The sequence below is a fragment of the Mesoplodon bidens genome (assembly GCF_964165515.1).
Source record: "Mesoplodon bidens genome assembly, chromosome: 2".
NCBI classification, from domain to species: Eukaryota; Metazoa; Chordata; class Mammalia; order Artiodactyla; family Ziphiidae; genus Mesoplodon; species Mesoplodon bidens.
Genome location: NC_138177.1, coordinates 95705161 through 95722456, shown reverse-complemented (window position 1 = coordinate 95722456; position 17296 = coordinate 95705161).

Below are 17296 nucleotides of genomic sequence, written 5' to 3'. Positions count from 1 at the left end.
ACATAATTACAAAAATTGTTTTTCTTGTGATAAGGACTTTCAAGATCTATCTCTTAGCAACTTTCAAATATGCAATACAGTATTATTAACTACAATCACCATGTTCCACATTATATCCCCATGACATTTATTTTATAACTAGAACTTGTACCTTTTGACCTTTACCCATTTCATCCATTCCCTACCTCTGGCAACTGCCAGTCTGTTCTCTGTATTTATGAGCTTGGTTTTTGTTTTTTGGGGGTTTTTTTTAGTTTTTTAAAATTCCCTCTGTAAGTGAGATCATATGGTACTTATCTTTCTATGTCTGACAGTTAGAATATTGTTTTCAAGGCTGATCCACATTGTCTCAGATGGCAATATTTCATTTTTTTAATGGCTAAATAGTATCACTATATATTTATATATATAAATATGCTAGATCTTCTTTATCCATTCATCCATTGATGGACATATAGGTTGTTTCCATATCTTGGCTATTGTAAATAATGCTTCAATGAACATGGGGGTGCATATATATTTTTGAGTGTTTTGGGTTTTTTTTTTTTTGGATGAGTACCCAGAAGTTGAATTTCTGGTTCATATGAGGAATCTCTATAGTGGCTGCACCAATTACGTTCCTACCAATAGTGAGCAAGTATTCTTTCTCCACACGTTCTTACCACCTTTCAAGTATATAATACAGTACTGTTAACTTTAGTCACAATGCTATACATTGGATCCCCAGAACTTATTTATATTGTAACTGTAAGCTTGTACCCTTTCACCAACATTTCCCCATTTCCCCTACTCCCAGCCCCAGGCAACCACCATTCTATTCTCTGTTTCTATCAGTTCAACTATTTTAGATTCCATATATAAGGGAGTTCATGCAGTTTTTGTCTTTCTGTTTTTGGCTACTTTACTTAACATGATGCCCAAAAGATTCATCCATGCCGTTGCAAATAGCAAGATTTCCCTCTTTCTCATGGCTGAATAATATAACATTGGATATACATATACCACATTTTCTTTGTGCATTGATCCAGCAACATATACTTAAGTTGTTTTCATATCTTGGCTATTGTGAATAATGCTGCAGTGAAGATAGAGTGCAGATATCTTTTTGAGATCCTGGTTTCATTTCCTTTGCATGTATACTCAGAAGTGGTTTTGCTGGATCATACGGTTGTTGTATTTTAAATTTTTTGAAGAACCTCCATACTGTTTTCCATAGTGGCTGCATCAATTTAAATTTCCACCAACAATACACTAGTGTTTCCTGTTCTCCACAGCCAACACTTGTGGTCTCTTGTCTTTTTGATAATCAGCATTCTGCCAGGTGTGAGGTGATATCTCATTGTAGTTTTAATTTGTATTTCCTTGATGATTAGTGATGTTGAGCATCTTTTCATGAACCTATTGGGAATTTGTATGTATTCTTTGGAAAAAAATTTAATCAGATTATTTGTGTTTTCACTATTGATTTGTATGAATTCCTGTATATTTTGGATATTAACCTATTATAAGATTGACAGTTTGCAGATATTTTCTCTCATCCCATAGGTTCCCTTTCCATCTTATTGATTTGTTTCTTTTGCTGTGCAGAAGCTTTTAATTTTGATGTAGTTCCTACTTAGTTTTGCTTTTGTTGATTGTGCTTTTGGTACTATATCCAAAAAATCGTTGACCATACCAGTGTCAAGGAATTTTTTTTTTCTATGTTTTCTTCTAGGAGTTTTACAGTTTCAGATCCGATTTTTAAGTCTTTATTCCACTTCAGGTTAATTTTTGTGAGTCGTGTAAGATAGGAGTTCAATCACATTCTTCTGCATGGGATTATCCACTCTTCCTGACACCATTTTTTGAAGAGCATGTCCTTTCCTCATTAAGTATTCTTATTTCCCTTGTCAAATATTAATTGACTGTAAATGCAGAGGTTTATCTGGGCTCTCTATTCTGTTTTGTTGGTCCATGATCTCTTTTTATGCCAGTACTGTACTGTTTTGATTACTGTCACTTTGTAATATAGTTTAAAATCAGAACATGTAATGCCTCAAGCTTTGTTTTGCTTTTTCAGAATTGCTTTTGCTATTTGTAGTATTTTTTTGGTTGCATACAGATTTTAGGATTTTTTTTCCTGTGAAAACTGCCATTGGAATTTGATAAAGATTACATTGAATATATAGATGACTTTGGGTAATACAAACATCTGAACAATATTAATCCTTCCAATCCCTAAAGATGGACACCTTTACATTTATTTGTGTATTCTTCAATTTCTTTCATCAGTGTCTTATTGTTTTCAGTGTACAGATTTTTCACTTCCTTGCTTAAATTCATTTATAAGTATTTTTTTTTGTTTTTGATGCTGTTTAAATGAGATTGTTTTCTTTATTTGTTTTTTAGATATTTTCTTGTTAGTGTATAGAAACACAATTTCTGTATGTTGATTTTTTATCCTACAACTTTACTGAATTATTTTATTCTAACCGTTTTTTAGTGGATTCTTTAGAATTTTATAATGTGTGTGTGTATAAAATTATATCATCTGCAAACTGAAAGAATTATACTTCTTCCTTTCTGATTTGGATATCATTTTTTTTTCCTTACCTGATTGTGCTGGCTCAGACTTCCAGTACTTAGTCGAATAGGTGTGGTGAGAGTGGGTAACCTTGTCTTGTTCATGATTTTAAGTGGAAAAGCTTTCAACCTTTTACCATTAAATGTTATGTTAGTTGTGAACTTGTTGTATATGGCCTTTATCATAATGAGTTCCTTCTATACCACTTTTTGAGAGTTTTTATCATGAAATGATTTTGTACATTGCCAAATGCTTTTTCTGTATCTAGTGAAATGATCATATGATTTTTATTTTTCATTCTGTTAATATTGTGTATCACATTTATTGATTCATGTGTAGCGAATTATCCTTGCACGCCAGGGATAAATCCCACTTGACATGGTGTATGGTCCTTTAATCTGTTGTTGAATTCAGTTTGCTAATATTTTTGAGAATGTTTGCATCTATATTCATCAGGGATATTGCTGTATAGTTTTTTTTTTCTATAGTATATTTATCTGGCTGTGGTATCAAGGTAATGTGGGCCTCATAAAATGAAATGGACGTGTTCCCTCTTGAAATTTTTGGAAAAGTTTAAGAAGTATTACTATTTATTCTTTTTTAAATGCTTGGTAGAAGTCACCTATGAAGTCTTCTGGTCCTGAGCTTTTCTTTGTTGGGAGGTTTTTGATTACTGATTTAACCTCCTTAGTCATTATTGACCTGCTGAGATTTTCTATAGCTTCATAATTCAGTTTTAGTAGGTTTTATGTTTATAGGAATTTATCCCTTTCTTCTAGGTTGTCCAGTTTGTTGGCATATAATTTTTTATACTAGTCTTACTATTCTGTTAGATGATTCTTTTTATTTCTGTCGTATCAGTTGTAAGGTCTCCTCTTTCATTTCTGAATTCATTTACTTGAGTATTCTTTCTTTTCTTCTTAGTTTAGCTAAGGGTTTGTCAATTTTCCTTATCTTATTTTTTAAACTAGCTCTTAGTTTTGTTGATCTTTTCCATTATTTTTCTGGTCTCTATTTTATTTATTCTTGCTCAGATTTTTGTTATTTCCTTCCTTCTGCTAACTTTGAGCTTAGTTTATTCTTCTTTCTCTTGTTCCTTGAGGGGAAAGTTGTTTACTTGGGATTTTTTAATTTTTATTTATTTAATTTTTTTGTGGTATGCGGGCCTCTCACTGTTGTGGTCTCTCCCGTTGCAGAGCACAGGCTCCGGACATGCAGGCTCAGCGGCCATGGCTCATGGGCCTAGCCGCTCCACGGCATGTGGGATCTTCCCACACCGGGGCACGAACCCGTGTCCCCTGCATCGGCAGGCAGACACTCAACCACTACACCACCAGGGAAGCCCGGGATTTTTTTTTTTTTCTTAATGTAGGCGTATATTACTATAGAATTCCCTCTTGGTACTGAATTTGATGCATCCCGTAAGTTTTGGTATGTTGTTTTCCATTTTTGTTTGCTTAAGTGTGTTCTTTGAATTCCCGTTTGACTTCTTCTTTGGCCCATTGGTTGCTTAGAAGTGTGTTGGTTAATTTTCACATATTTATGAACCTCCCAGTTTTCCTCCTGTTATCGATTTTAGTTTTATGCCATTGTGGTTGGAAAAGGTACTTGCTATAATTTAATATTCTTAGATTTACAAAGACTTGTTTCATGATCTATTCTGGAGAATGTTCCATGTGCACTTGAAAAAAATGTATTATGCTGATATTGGATAAAATGTTTGCTATATGTCTCTTAGGTTCATTTGATCTAAAGTAGAGTTCAAGGTCAACATTTCCATATTTATTTTCTGTCTGGATGATCTGTCCATTATTGAAAGTAGAACATTGAAGTCTCCTACTATTATTTTATTGTTGTCATTTTCTCCCTTCTGATAGGTTAGTATTTGCTTAATATATTTGGATGTTCTGATGTTGTGCATATATACTTATAATTATTATATCCTTTTCTTGAATTGTCCCCTTTATAATAACACGATGTCCTTCTTGATCTCTTTTACTGTTTTGAGTTAAACTCTACTTTTTTTTTAAACTTCTTCATTGGAGTATAATTGCTTTACAATGGTGTGTTAGTTTCTGCTTTATAACAAAGTGAATCAGTTATACATATACATACGTCCTCATATCTCTTCCCTCTTGCATCTCCCTCCCTCCCACCCTCCCTATCCCACACCTCTAGGCAATCACAAAGCACTGAGCTGATATCCCTGTACTATGCAGCTGCTTCCCACTAGCTATCGATTTTACATTTGGAAGTGTGTATATGTCCATGCCACTTTCTTACTTTTCCCAGCTTACCCTTCCCCCTCCCTATGTCCTCAAGTCCATTCTCTACGTCTGCGTCTTTGTTCCTGTCCTGCCCCCAGGTTCCTCACAACCATTTTTGTTTTTAGATTCCATATATATGTTTTAGCCTGTGGTTTTGTTTTTCTCTTTCTGACTTACTTCACTCTGTATGACAGACTCTAGGTCCATCCACCTCACTACAAATAATTCAATTTTGTTTCTTTTTATGGCTTAGTCATATTCCATTGTATATATGTGCCACATCTCCTTTATGCATTCATCTGTTGATGGACACTTAGGTTGCTTCCATGTCCTGGCTATTGTAAATAGAGCTGCAATGAACATTTTAGTACATGACTCTTTTTGAATTATGGTTTTCTTAAGGTATGTGCCCAATAGTGGGCTTGCTGGGTCGTATGGTAGTTCTATTTTTAGTTTCTTAACGAACCTCCATACTGTTCTCCATAGTGGCTATATCAATTTACATTCCCACCAACAGTGCAAGAGGGTTCCCTTTTCTCCACACCCTCTCCAGCATTTATTGTTTTGTAGATTTTTTTGATGATGGCCATTCTGACTGGTGTGAGATGATATCTCATTGTAGTTTTGAATTGCATTTCTCTAATGATTAATGATGTCGAGCATTCTTTCATATGTTTGTTGGCAATCTATATATCTTCTTTGGAGAATGTCTATTTAGGTCTTTTGCCCATTTTTGGATTGGGTTGTTTGTTTTTTTGATATTGAGCTGCATAAGCTGCTTGTAAATTTTGGAGATTAATCCTTTGTCAGTTGCTTCATTTGCAAGTATTTTCTCCAATTCTGAGGGTTGCCTTTTCATCTTGTTTATGGTTTCCTTTGAAGTGCAAAAGCTTTGAAGTTTCATTAGGTCCCATTTGTTTATTTTTGTTTTTATTTCCATTTCTCTAGGAGGTGGGTCAAAAAGGATCTTGCTGTGATTTATGTCATAGAGTGTGCTGCCTATATTTTCCTCTAAGAATTTGATAGTGTCTGACCTTACATTTAGGTCTTTAATCCATTTTGAGTTTATTTTTGTGTATGGTGTTACGGAGTTTTCTAATTTCATTCTTTTACATGTAGCTGTCCGGTTTTCCCAGCATGACTTATTGAATAGGCTGTCTTTTCTCCACTGTATATTCTGGCCTCCTTTATCAAAGATAAGGTGACAATATGTGTGTGGGTTTATCTCTGGGCTTTCTGTCCTGGTCCATTGATCTATATTTCTGTTTTTGTGCCTGTACCATACTGTCTTGATTACTGTCATTTTATACTATAGTCTGAAGTCAAGGAGCCTGATTTCTCCAGCTCCATATTTCTTTCTCAGGATTGCTTTGGATATTCGGGGTGTTTTTTGTTTCCAAACAAATTGTGAATTTTTTTGTTCTAGTTATGTGAAAAATGCCGTTGGTAGTTTGATAGGAATTGCACTGAATCTGTAGATTGCTTTAAGTAGTATAGTCCTTTTCACAATGTTGATTCTTCCAATCCAAGAACATGGTATATCTCTCCATCTATTTGTATCATCTTTAATTTCTTTCATCAGTGTCTTATGATTTTCTGCATACAGGTCTTTTGTCTCCTTTGGTAGGTTTATTCCTAGATATCTTATTCTTTTTGTTGCAGTGGTAAATGGGAATGTTTTCTTAATTTCACTCTCAGATTTTTCATCATTAGTGTATAGGAATGCAAGAGATTTCTGTGCATTAATTTTGTATCCTGCTACTTTATCAAATTCATTGATTAGCTCTAGTAGTTTTCTGGTAGCACCTTTAGAACTCTCTATGTATAGTATCATGTCATATGCAAACAGTGACAGCTTTACTTCTTCTTTTCTGATTTGGATTCCTTTTATTTCTTTTTCTTCTCTGCTTGCTGTGGCTAAAACTTCCAAAACTATGTTGAATAATAGTGGTGAGAGTTGGCAACCTTGTCTTGTTCCTGATCTTAGTGGAAATGGTTTCAGTGTTTCAGCATTGAGGATGATATTGGCTGTGGGTTTGTCATATATGGCCTTTATTATGTTGAGGAAAGTTCCCTCTATGCTTACCTTCTGGAGGGTTTTTATTATAAATGGGTGTTGAAATTCATTGAAAGCTTTCTCTGCATCTGTTGAGATGATCATATGGTTTTTCTCCTTCAGTTTCTTAATATGGTGTATCACTTGATTGATTTGCGTATACTGAAGAATCCTTGCATTCCTGGGATAAACCCCACTTGATCATGGTGTATGATCCTTTTAATGTGCTGTTGGATTCTGTTTGGTAGTAATTTGTTGAGGATTTTTGCATCTATGTTCATCAGTGATATTGGCCTGTAGTTTTCTTTCTTTGTGTCATCTTTGTCTGGTTTTGGTATCAGGGTGATGTTGGCTTCATAGTATGAGTTTCAGAGTGTTCCTCCCTCTGCTATATTTTGGAAGAGTTTGAGAAGGATAGGTGTTAACTCTTCTCTAAATGTTTGATAGAATTTGCCTGTGAAGCCATCTGGTCCTGGGCTTTTGTTTGTTGGAAGATTTTTCATCACAGTTTCAATTTCAGTACTTGTGTTTGGTCTGTTCATATTTTCTATTTCTTCCTGATTCAGTATCGGAAGGTTTTGCCTTTCTAAGAATTTGTCCATTTCTTTCAGGTTGTCCATTTTATTGGCATATATTTATTTGTAATAATCTCTCATGATCCTTTGTATTTCTGCAGTGTCAGTTGTTACTTTCCCTTTTTCATTTCTAATTCTATGGATTTGAGTCTTCTCCCTTTTTTTCTTGATGAGTCTGGCTAATGGTTTATCAATTTTGTTTATCTTCTCAAAGAACCAGCTTTTAGTTTTATTGATCTTTGCTATCGTTTCCTTCATTTCTTTTTCATTTATTTCTGATCTGATCTTTATGATTTCTTTCCTCTGTTAACTTTGGGGGTTTTTTTGTTCTTCTTTATCTAATTGCTTTAGGTGCAAGGTTAGGTTGTTTATTCGAGATGTTTCCTGTTTCTTAAGGTAGGATTGTATTGCTATAAACTTCCCTCTTAGAACTGCTTTTTCTGCGTCCCATAGGTTTTGCATTGTTGTGTTTTCATTGTCATTTGTTTCTAGGTATATTTTGATTTCATCTTTGATTTCTTCAGTGATCTCTTGGTTATTAAGTAGTGTATTGTTTAGCCTCCATGTGTTTGTATTTTTTACAGATTATTTTCCTGTAATTGATATTTAGTCTCATAGCGTTGTGGTCAGAAAAGTTACTTGATACGATTTCAGTCTTCTTAAATATACCAATGCTTGATTTGTGACCCAAGATATGATCTATCCTGGAGAATGTTCCATGGGTACTTGAGAAGAATGTGTATTCTGTTGTTTTAGGTTGGAATGTCCTATAAATATCAATTAAATCCTTCTTGTTTAATGTATCATTTAAAGCTTGTGTTTCCTTATTTATTTTCATTTTGGATGATCTGTCCATTGGTAAAAGGGGGGTGTTAAAGTCTCCTACTATGATTGCGTTACTGTCAATTTCCCCTTTTCTGGCTGTTAGTATTTGCCTTATGTATTGAGGTGTTCCTATGTTGGGTGCATAAATATTTACAATTGTTATATCTTCTTCTTGGATTGATCCCTTGATCATTATGTAGTGTCCTTCTTTGTCTCTTGTAATAGTCTTTGTTTTAAAGTCTATTTTGTTTGATATGGGAATTGCTACACCAGCTTTCTTTTAATTTCCATTTGCATGGAATATCTTTTTCCATCCGCTTACTTTCAGTCTGTATGTGTACCTAGGTCTGTGTAGACAGACCTAGCTCTTGTAGACAGCATACATACAGGCCTTGTTTTCGTATTCATTCAGCCAGTCTATGTCTTTTGGTTGGAGCATTTAATCTATTTACACTTAAGGTAATTGTCAATATGTATGTTCCTATCACCATTTTCTTAATTGTTTTGTGTTTGTTATTGTAGGTCTTTTCCTTCTCTTGTGTTTCCTGCCTAGAGAAGTTCCTTTACCATTTGTTGTAAAGGTGGTTTGGTAGTGCTGAATTCTCTTAGCCCTTGCTTGTCTGTAAATGTTTTAATTTCTTCATCAAATCTGAATGAGATCCTTGCTGGATAGTGTAATCTTGGTTGCAGGTTTTTCTCCTTCATCACTTTAAGTATGTCCTGCCACTCCCTTCTGGCTTGCAGAGTTTCTGCTGAAAGATCAGCTGTTAACTTTATGGGGATTCCCGTATGTGTTATTTGTTGTTTTTCCCTTGCTGCTTTTAATATTTTTTCTTTGTATTTAATTTTTGATAGTTTGATTGATATGTGTCTTGCCATGTTTCTCCTTGGATTTATCCTGTATGGGACTCTCTGTGCTTCCTGGATGTGATTAAGTATTTCCTTTCCCATATTAGGGAAGTTTTCAACCATAATCTCTTCAAATATTTTCTCAGTTCCTTTCTTTTTCTCTTCTTCTTCTGAACCCCTATAATTCAAATGGTGGTGCATTTAATGTTTTCCCAGAGGTCTCTGAGACTGTCCTCAGTTCTTTTCATTCTTTTTTTTTTATTCTGCTCTGCAGTACTTATTTCCATTATTTTATCTTCCAGGTCACTTATCCATTCTTCTGCCTCAGTTATTTATTTTATTTGATATTAGTGTAGCTACTCCAGCTTTTTTTTGGTTTCCATTTTCATGGGATATCTTTTTCCATCCCTTCACTTTGAACTTATGTATGTCCTTGAAGCTGAATTAGTCTCTTGTTGGCAGCTTATAATTGGGGCTTGTTTTTGTGTGTTTTTGTGTGTGTTTTAATACATTCAGCTACTCTATGCTGTTTGATTGGAAAATTTAATCCATTTACATTTAGAGTAATTATTGATATGTGTGAACTACTAATATTTTCTTGATGAAAATAATTTCCTGTGTTTCTTTCTTCCTCTTTTGTTGTCTTCCTTTGTGAATTGATGATCTTGTATATTCATATGCCTTGATTCCCTTATTATTATTATTTTTTTGTTTCAATTACAGGTTTTTGTTTCATGGTTAACACCAGGCTTACATAAAACATAGATATAACAATTTTATGCTGATAACTTAATTGATCGCATATAAATACTCTAACCTTTACTTCCCCATTTTATGTTTCCAGTGTCCCAATTTACCTCTTTTTATATTGTGTATTGATTAGCAAATTATTGTAGCTATAATTATTCTTAATACTTTTGTCCTTTAGCTTTTATACTAGAGTTAAGTGGTTAACCTACCACCATATTACAGTATTAGAGTGTTCTACATTTGACTATACACTTACCTTTACCAGTGTTTTGTACATTTTCACATGTTTTCATATTACTAGTTAGCATTCTTTCATTTCAGCTTGAAGAACTCCTTTCAGAATTTCTTGCCAGGCTAGTCTAGAAATGGTAAACTCCCTCTGCTTTTATTTGTCTAAGAAAGTCATTATCTGTCCTTCATTTTTTAAGGATAACTTTGAAGGATAGAGTATTCTTGGTTGTCATTTTTTTCTTTCAACATTTTGAATATATTATCCCATCACCTGTAAGTTTTCTGCTGAGAAATTAATCAACAGCCTTATTAAGTTTCCCTTGTAAGTTACAAGCTTCTTTTCTCTAGCTGCTTTTAATATTCTCTCTTTTTCTTCGAGTTTAATAGTTTTATTATAATGTGTCTTGGAGAAGATCTCTTTGAGTTTGGGGACCTATGACCTTCATGAACCTTAGTGTTCAAATTTTTCCCAGTTTGAGGAAATTCTTAGCCATTATTTCTTTAAAAAGTTTTCTGCCTCCTACTCCTCCTTCTGGGACTCCAGTAATTCTTAGATTGCTTTTTTTTAATGGTATGCCCTAAACTATGTAGGCTTTCTGTGCTCTTGTTTTATTTTTTCAGTCTGTTCTCCTATGACTGAATACTTTCAAAGGACTACCTACTAATTTACATATTTTTTTCTTCTTTGATCCATTCTGTTGTTGATATTCTCTACTGCACTTTTCATTTCATTCACTGTATTCTTCAACTTCAGAATTTCTGTTACCTTCTTTTTTTTTTTTTTTTTTTTTTTGCGGTACGCAGGCCTCTCACTGTTGTGACCTCTCCCATTGTGGAGCACAGGCTCCAGACGTGCAGGCCCAGCGGCCATGGCTCATGAGCCCAGCTGCTCCGTGACATGTGGGATCCTCCCGGACCGGGGCACAAACCCGTGTCCCCTGCATCGGCAGGCGGACTCTCAACCACTGCGCCACTAGGGAAGCCCTGTTAGCTTCTTTTTAAGATTTCTATTTGTTAAGCTTCCCATTTTCCTTATTTCTTGTTTTACTGACTTTATTCATTTAATTGTCTCTCTGTGTTTTCTTATAGCTCATTGAGCTTCCTTAAAATAGGTATTTTGATATTTTTATCAGGTAAATCACAGATCTCTGTGTATGTGGGATCTGTAATTGCAGAATTATTGCGTGCCTTTGGTGGTGTCATTTTTTAAAAAATTTTTCATATTTATTGAAGTTTTGCACTAGTTTCTTTGCTTTTTACGTAGCAGTCATCTCCAGTCTTTACTGACTGACTTTGGGAAAGGAATACCTTCTGTCAGTCCTGCTAAGGTTTCTGAGTCTTTCTCAGTCCTTCTCTGAATATGCCTGCTCCACACTTCTTGCTCCCACTTGTGGCAGAATTCTTAAGCGTGTATGACTTTCCTTGATCTTCCAGAGCCAGCCAGGTGCTGAAAATCTCCCTTTTGGTTTTCCAAGGGCAGTCTTTCCCAGACCTGAAGATTTGGCTGGCTTTCTGTGCATGCCCACTAGCTATCTACAGAAGCTCACTTTTGCTGTTAGGACCATGCTCAGAGTGTTGGCCATGGGGTAGAAGTGTGTTTGCATGAAAATCACAGAGTGCTGGTGGTGCCCATGGGCCAGCCAGGGTATCTTCAGGTGTGGCATCCTCAGTGGCTTGTGGGTGAGCCTCCCAGTGGAGTTCCTGATGTAGTTTGTATCATCTGTGTCCCTTTGATACATTCCATTTCAAGCCCAGATGCTCACTGTCCCTCAGTTGTGCAGCTCACTCTTCAGGACCCTGGATAGGGAGAGAGAGAGAAATGGGCCTTTTTGTCATCTTCCCACACAGCTGGGGAAACTGGGTGCTCACTCACACATTCTCACTTTCTACCAGCAGGACAAATCACAGTCTGAGAAGGGCTTCTTGGGCACTGAGCTGTGCCGCCTTGGGGGAGGGATGAATTGGTTAAAGTCAAACTGCATCTCTTACCCTCATGAATGTGTCCAATTTCATATTTTGCTCAAATAATATGTTGGAATGTCTCCACTGGACTTTGGGACATCCTCAAAGGCTCTCTCATCTGTACATGATTGTCTAATTCAGTGTTCTCCTGGAGTTCTTGGACTGCAGATAAAAAGGGCTAGAGCCAGTCCCTTCAGGGTCCAGAGCCAGGATGGAGGTCTGTCTGCTTATTACTCAATGTATGAGTGGTTGAAATTCCTCCTAGGTCCCTTGTATGGTGCTGTTGACAGAACCAAAGCCAATCATTGCTGTAGCTGAGTTTTCATGAATATGGAATTGTCCTGGTCTATAATCAGGACCACAGTCAGTGAGTCAGCTCTCTGGGTGAAGATCTACCTTCTCAAAATGTCTCTCCTTATTCTTGGACTTCAATAGGGTTTCACAGTCTCCTAACGGGATCCCTTAACTCCCACAAAGACACTTTTATCCTTGGATGAGTACCAAATTGTTGTTGAGGAGGGATATCACGAAACATTCAGCCATCTTACTGACATTATTCCTCCTACTTACTTATTTTTTATGTCACCATGCTTCAGACATCATAGGACATAGCTTAAAAATATGCACCCAAAAGGCTCCTGTATGACAGATTAAATTGTCATACTACATTGCAGTATTCCACAGTCCTCCCCCAATTGTAGACTCTTCCTATAACCAGTGCAACCAGGGACAGTCTCAGATTAATATCTTGACACATCAACTTTCATAATATAATTCCAAAATGTTTGTCTCAGAAAGTTTCATTCTAGCTTATGCTTGTGAATTCCTATCATTTGGTGATATTCATGAGCTAGTCAAATATCTTGACACCAAATGCATCACTGTGGTCTGCCTTCAGGTGCACCACTAACAGATTAAACAACAGCAAGTTTTTACAGACTCAAAATATCAACTAAAGATAAGAGATAAATGTTGTAAGGCAAGGGAAATACTGGTAAACATTGGTGGACATTATTGAATAAGTTAGAGAATGTGATGGCTAAGATCTGTTTTATCACCTAATTCAACAGATTTTTCAGGGGGGAAAAAAGGGTTGAGAGAACAGTTTTAACTACAAGTTCCATAAGTGTAGATGGAACTAGAATTTATCATTCAATTCTAAATGTGGTTATCCTTGACACACAGGGTTTTGGGGGACAACATTCAATTGCTTTCTCTGTAAGATATCAAATCACCTGACTGTCTAGCAGACAGGCAGTTTGGATTGCAGGAATGCTCTATAGGATTGTATATCATCTCGCTGGCTGGTATTAAGTGTTTACACCATGAAAAAATACTATGAAATTATATGCAATGTACATAAACTAAAATATATTTAACTTGGATGTCCTTTTGTAGTGTGATTTGTAATAAAGACTTTTTCTGTTTATGCTTTTTCTAATAACAACAATCTGTTCATACAAGCAAAATTTAGAGAAGCATTTTAGTCAACTGCATTGAAGATATAAACTATATCTTTTATTATTTGGCCATACTGATATGTGACCTTGGGTTTCCTATATTTTCTTTTCAGACTCTAAAGTATTATCAAGAATTGTCTTAAGTGAGGTTTTGCTTCTCTTTCTTAGCTATAAAGGGCACTTTGATCCCTGAATCAGAAATATTTCTAGTTTAATGCAAGTATTTTTTTTCTGTTAACTGTAATGATAAAATAAGTGCCTAACAAGTGTGTGTATAGTAAAACATGTTCAGATTCTAATTTTAATTTTATATTGACAGCTTATATTCTTTACAACTTTCTTAAAATCATTTTGAAAGTCTTGTCCTTTGTTAAGCAGAGTCAATATAAAATATTTAAATTTCATTCTATAAGAGAATAGATGGAGAAATTATGATCTTATTTGTATAATAATAGAACACTCTTCAAGTTAATATGTCATTCATTATATACTCAGTGCCCCTTACAGTGTTTCATACAGTGCAAGCATTCAATAGATAATTTTTAATCAATGAATGAAATGGCCAAACATATATTAAGTATTCAATGTATCCAACCGAGTTTTTCCAAACTATACACAGGAGACATTCTAGAGATTTTAATATTTGCTATATAAAAAGAACATTGTAGTCAACAGACTATGGAACATATTTATTAAAATACAACAAAATAGGCTCCTTCTATTGTAGAATTTGTATGAGAGCAAACAATATACCTGTGTAGATTTTTAATCTCTTAGAGATAGGCTATAATGTATGAGGTTTTTCAATCTTATTTTCAAAAAATAAGCCTTTTGCAACTACTAAATTATGTGACGAGTGTCCCATGGAATACACTTTGGGAAACACTATTTTGGTATATAAATAAAACTATGCTAGTCCCCTGGGCTGTACAAAAAAATGTACAAGATGAGTGTCTGGTCTGTGGGCTAAGATATAGTAGACTTATAATGGAGACTGAGAGTTGGTTAATGGGAATGAAGACATTTGTTCTTTCAGGGCAGCTGTTCTTAAGTACAGGCCTTTATGTAACTAATACAAGGCCTCTGTTTTTCAATGCCTTGCTAACCATGTGGTTTTACACGATCTTAGCCTTACTGGTCATTTTGTGAATTTTGGGTTCTACACTGGACACAATAATGTGATAATTCATTTTCAGCCGTCTATTGGTCCTAGATACTGGTCTTATTTCTTTATTATCTTTGACCAAACTTGATTTTATACTTGCCCATGGAATTTAACTCTCAAATATGCCTTTCCATAAAATATCCTGTTGCATCTGAACATGCTCCATTACTCTGTTTTTATTTCAAAGACTAGATATTGAATCCTTGTCAAAGCTGGGGACTGTTAAATCTAAATTCATGTATGGTATTGTTTCATTTATCATTTTCATTCATTGATAATACATAGTGATCATACATTTCTATAACACCAAGACAGATATTACTCAGCCATAAAAAGAAACGAAATTGAGTTATTTGTAGTGAGGTGGATGGACCTAGAGTCCGTCATACAAAGTGAAGTAAGTCAGAAAGAGAAAAACAAATACCGTATGCTAACACATATATATGGAATCAAAAAAAAAAAAAGAAAAGGTTATGAAGAACCTAGGAGCAAGACAGGAATAAAGACACAGACCTACTAGAGAATGGACTTAAGGATATGGGGAGGGGGAAGGATAAGCTGGGATAAAGTGAGAGAGTGGCATGGACATATATACACTACCAAACGTAAAATAGATAGCTAGTGGGAAAGAAGCTGCATAGCACAGGGAGATCAGCTCGGTGCTTTGTGACCACCTAGAGGGGTGGGATAGGGAGGGTGGGAGGGAGGGAGATGCAAGAGGGAAGAGATATGGGGACATATGTATATGTATAACTGATTCATTTTGTTATAAAGCAGAAACTAACACACCATTGTAAAGCAATTATACTCCAATAAAGATGTTAAAAAAACAATAAAATAAATATAAGATGCATCTCTCATCTTTAATTACCCAATGTCCATACTATTGTAATTTCAGTATACTGAAGGAAAAGCTACTTAATTAGTAATTCCAAGACAGAGCAAATACTCAAATCCAAAGATCATGTAGCAAATTAAATATTTAAGATTCAGTAGGATTTACTATATCTCACCAGTTAAAAAATACTTTTATATATTAATTCCTATAGGTCTGGTAAGTTTTCTATGTCTCAATTTTCTGGAAAATTAAAACATAAATGCATTTTTATCATTAAAATACTCAAAGATTTTTGTTATAAATTAATATACTATAGAAAATATGTTCCTGATTTTCTTATAAGTAAAATATAGAAAATACACTCCTGTTAAAATTTAATAGAATATAGAAAATATGGTACCTGAAAAGGTACCATAAAGAGCTTTGTGACCATTTTCCCTAGAAAAGCAATCATAATTCGTTAAAATTATTACCAAAAATCCCAATCATGTAGTCTCTAGAAATTATCCTAAGGGCATACAGACAATAGAGAAACATTTATTCAAGAAAGTCTAATAAATTTCACATGATTGTATGCATGTCTAAGGCTGCACCCTCTGGGGAATGGTATCAGACTGCAAACAGAAGAGGTAATAGACCTTACTGAAATAATTGAGGTAGGCATTACACAAATAGACAAGCAAAGAGTGGCAAGCCCTGAGGTGGGTTGAGATGTAAGAATCCAAAGTTGCTATAAGGTATTGTCTAAAATGTCTATTTTCAACAAAAACATTATGAGACAAGAAAGAAACAGAAAAGTGTGATCCACACACAGTGGGGAAAAAGTAGAAAATACAAATTGCCTTTGAGAGGGACCAGATGTCAGACAAAAAAATTTCGAGGAATATAGTATAAATAGGTGCAAAGAACTAAAGAAAACCATGCCTAAAGAAGTAAAGGAAGGTGCAGTTGCAATGTCTCATCAGAGAGTATCAATAAAAAAATAGAAAATATTAAAAAATCAAATGAAAATTCTAGATTGAAAAGTACAATAACCAAAATGAAATATTCACTTCATAATATCTGTGTGCCATGCACTATACTAGTCATGTGGAAAACAAAGATAAACTCCCATCTTGGCCTAGTAGAATAGACACATTGACTCAGAATTACAATGCAGGTTAATAAAATATAAAATAAAGATACATAGAAGATTACTACAGGAGCGAAGTGGTTGAAATAATTCGGGGAGAATTGCAGGAGGTATTTAAGGAATGATGATATTTATACTGATTGAAAAGGATCCTAAGCACGATGAGAAAAGAAGGAATGCAAAGGAAATATGCCTATGACAGAGAATTCTGTGTGAAGATGCTTAGCATACAGAGGTAGACAGTAGTAATGTAGAAAGATTATCTAGGCTGAAATTGTGAAGGATTTATTTACTTGGTATACCATAGATTTTGAATTTCCAGTAGGCAACCAGGAACCACTTTAAGATTTTAGACAGGGGCATGGCCTGCTGAGACATTCATTTTGGAAAAATGCATCTTTAGGCAGTGTGAAAGATAGATTAGGAATGGTGAGAAAATTAAAGTAGGAAAATGAGTTAGGTGGTCACTGCGATTGTCCCAGCAAAAACTGAGGACTGGTTCAGTGGCAGATGACGTAGAGAGTAAAAATAGTTTAAAACGGTGTTCATAGATAAAACCAGTATGATAATTTGGTTCCAAAGGGGGTGAAAGAAAGAACTGACTATGATTTTTAAGTTTCTAG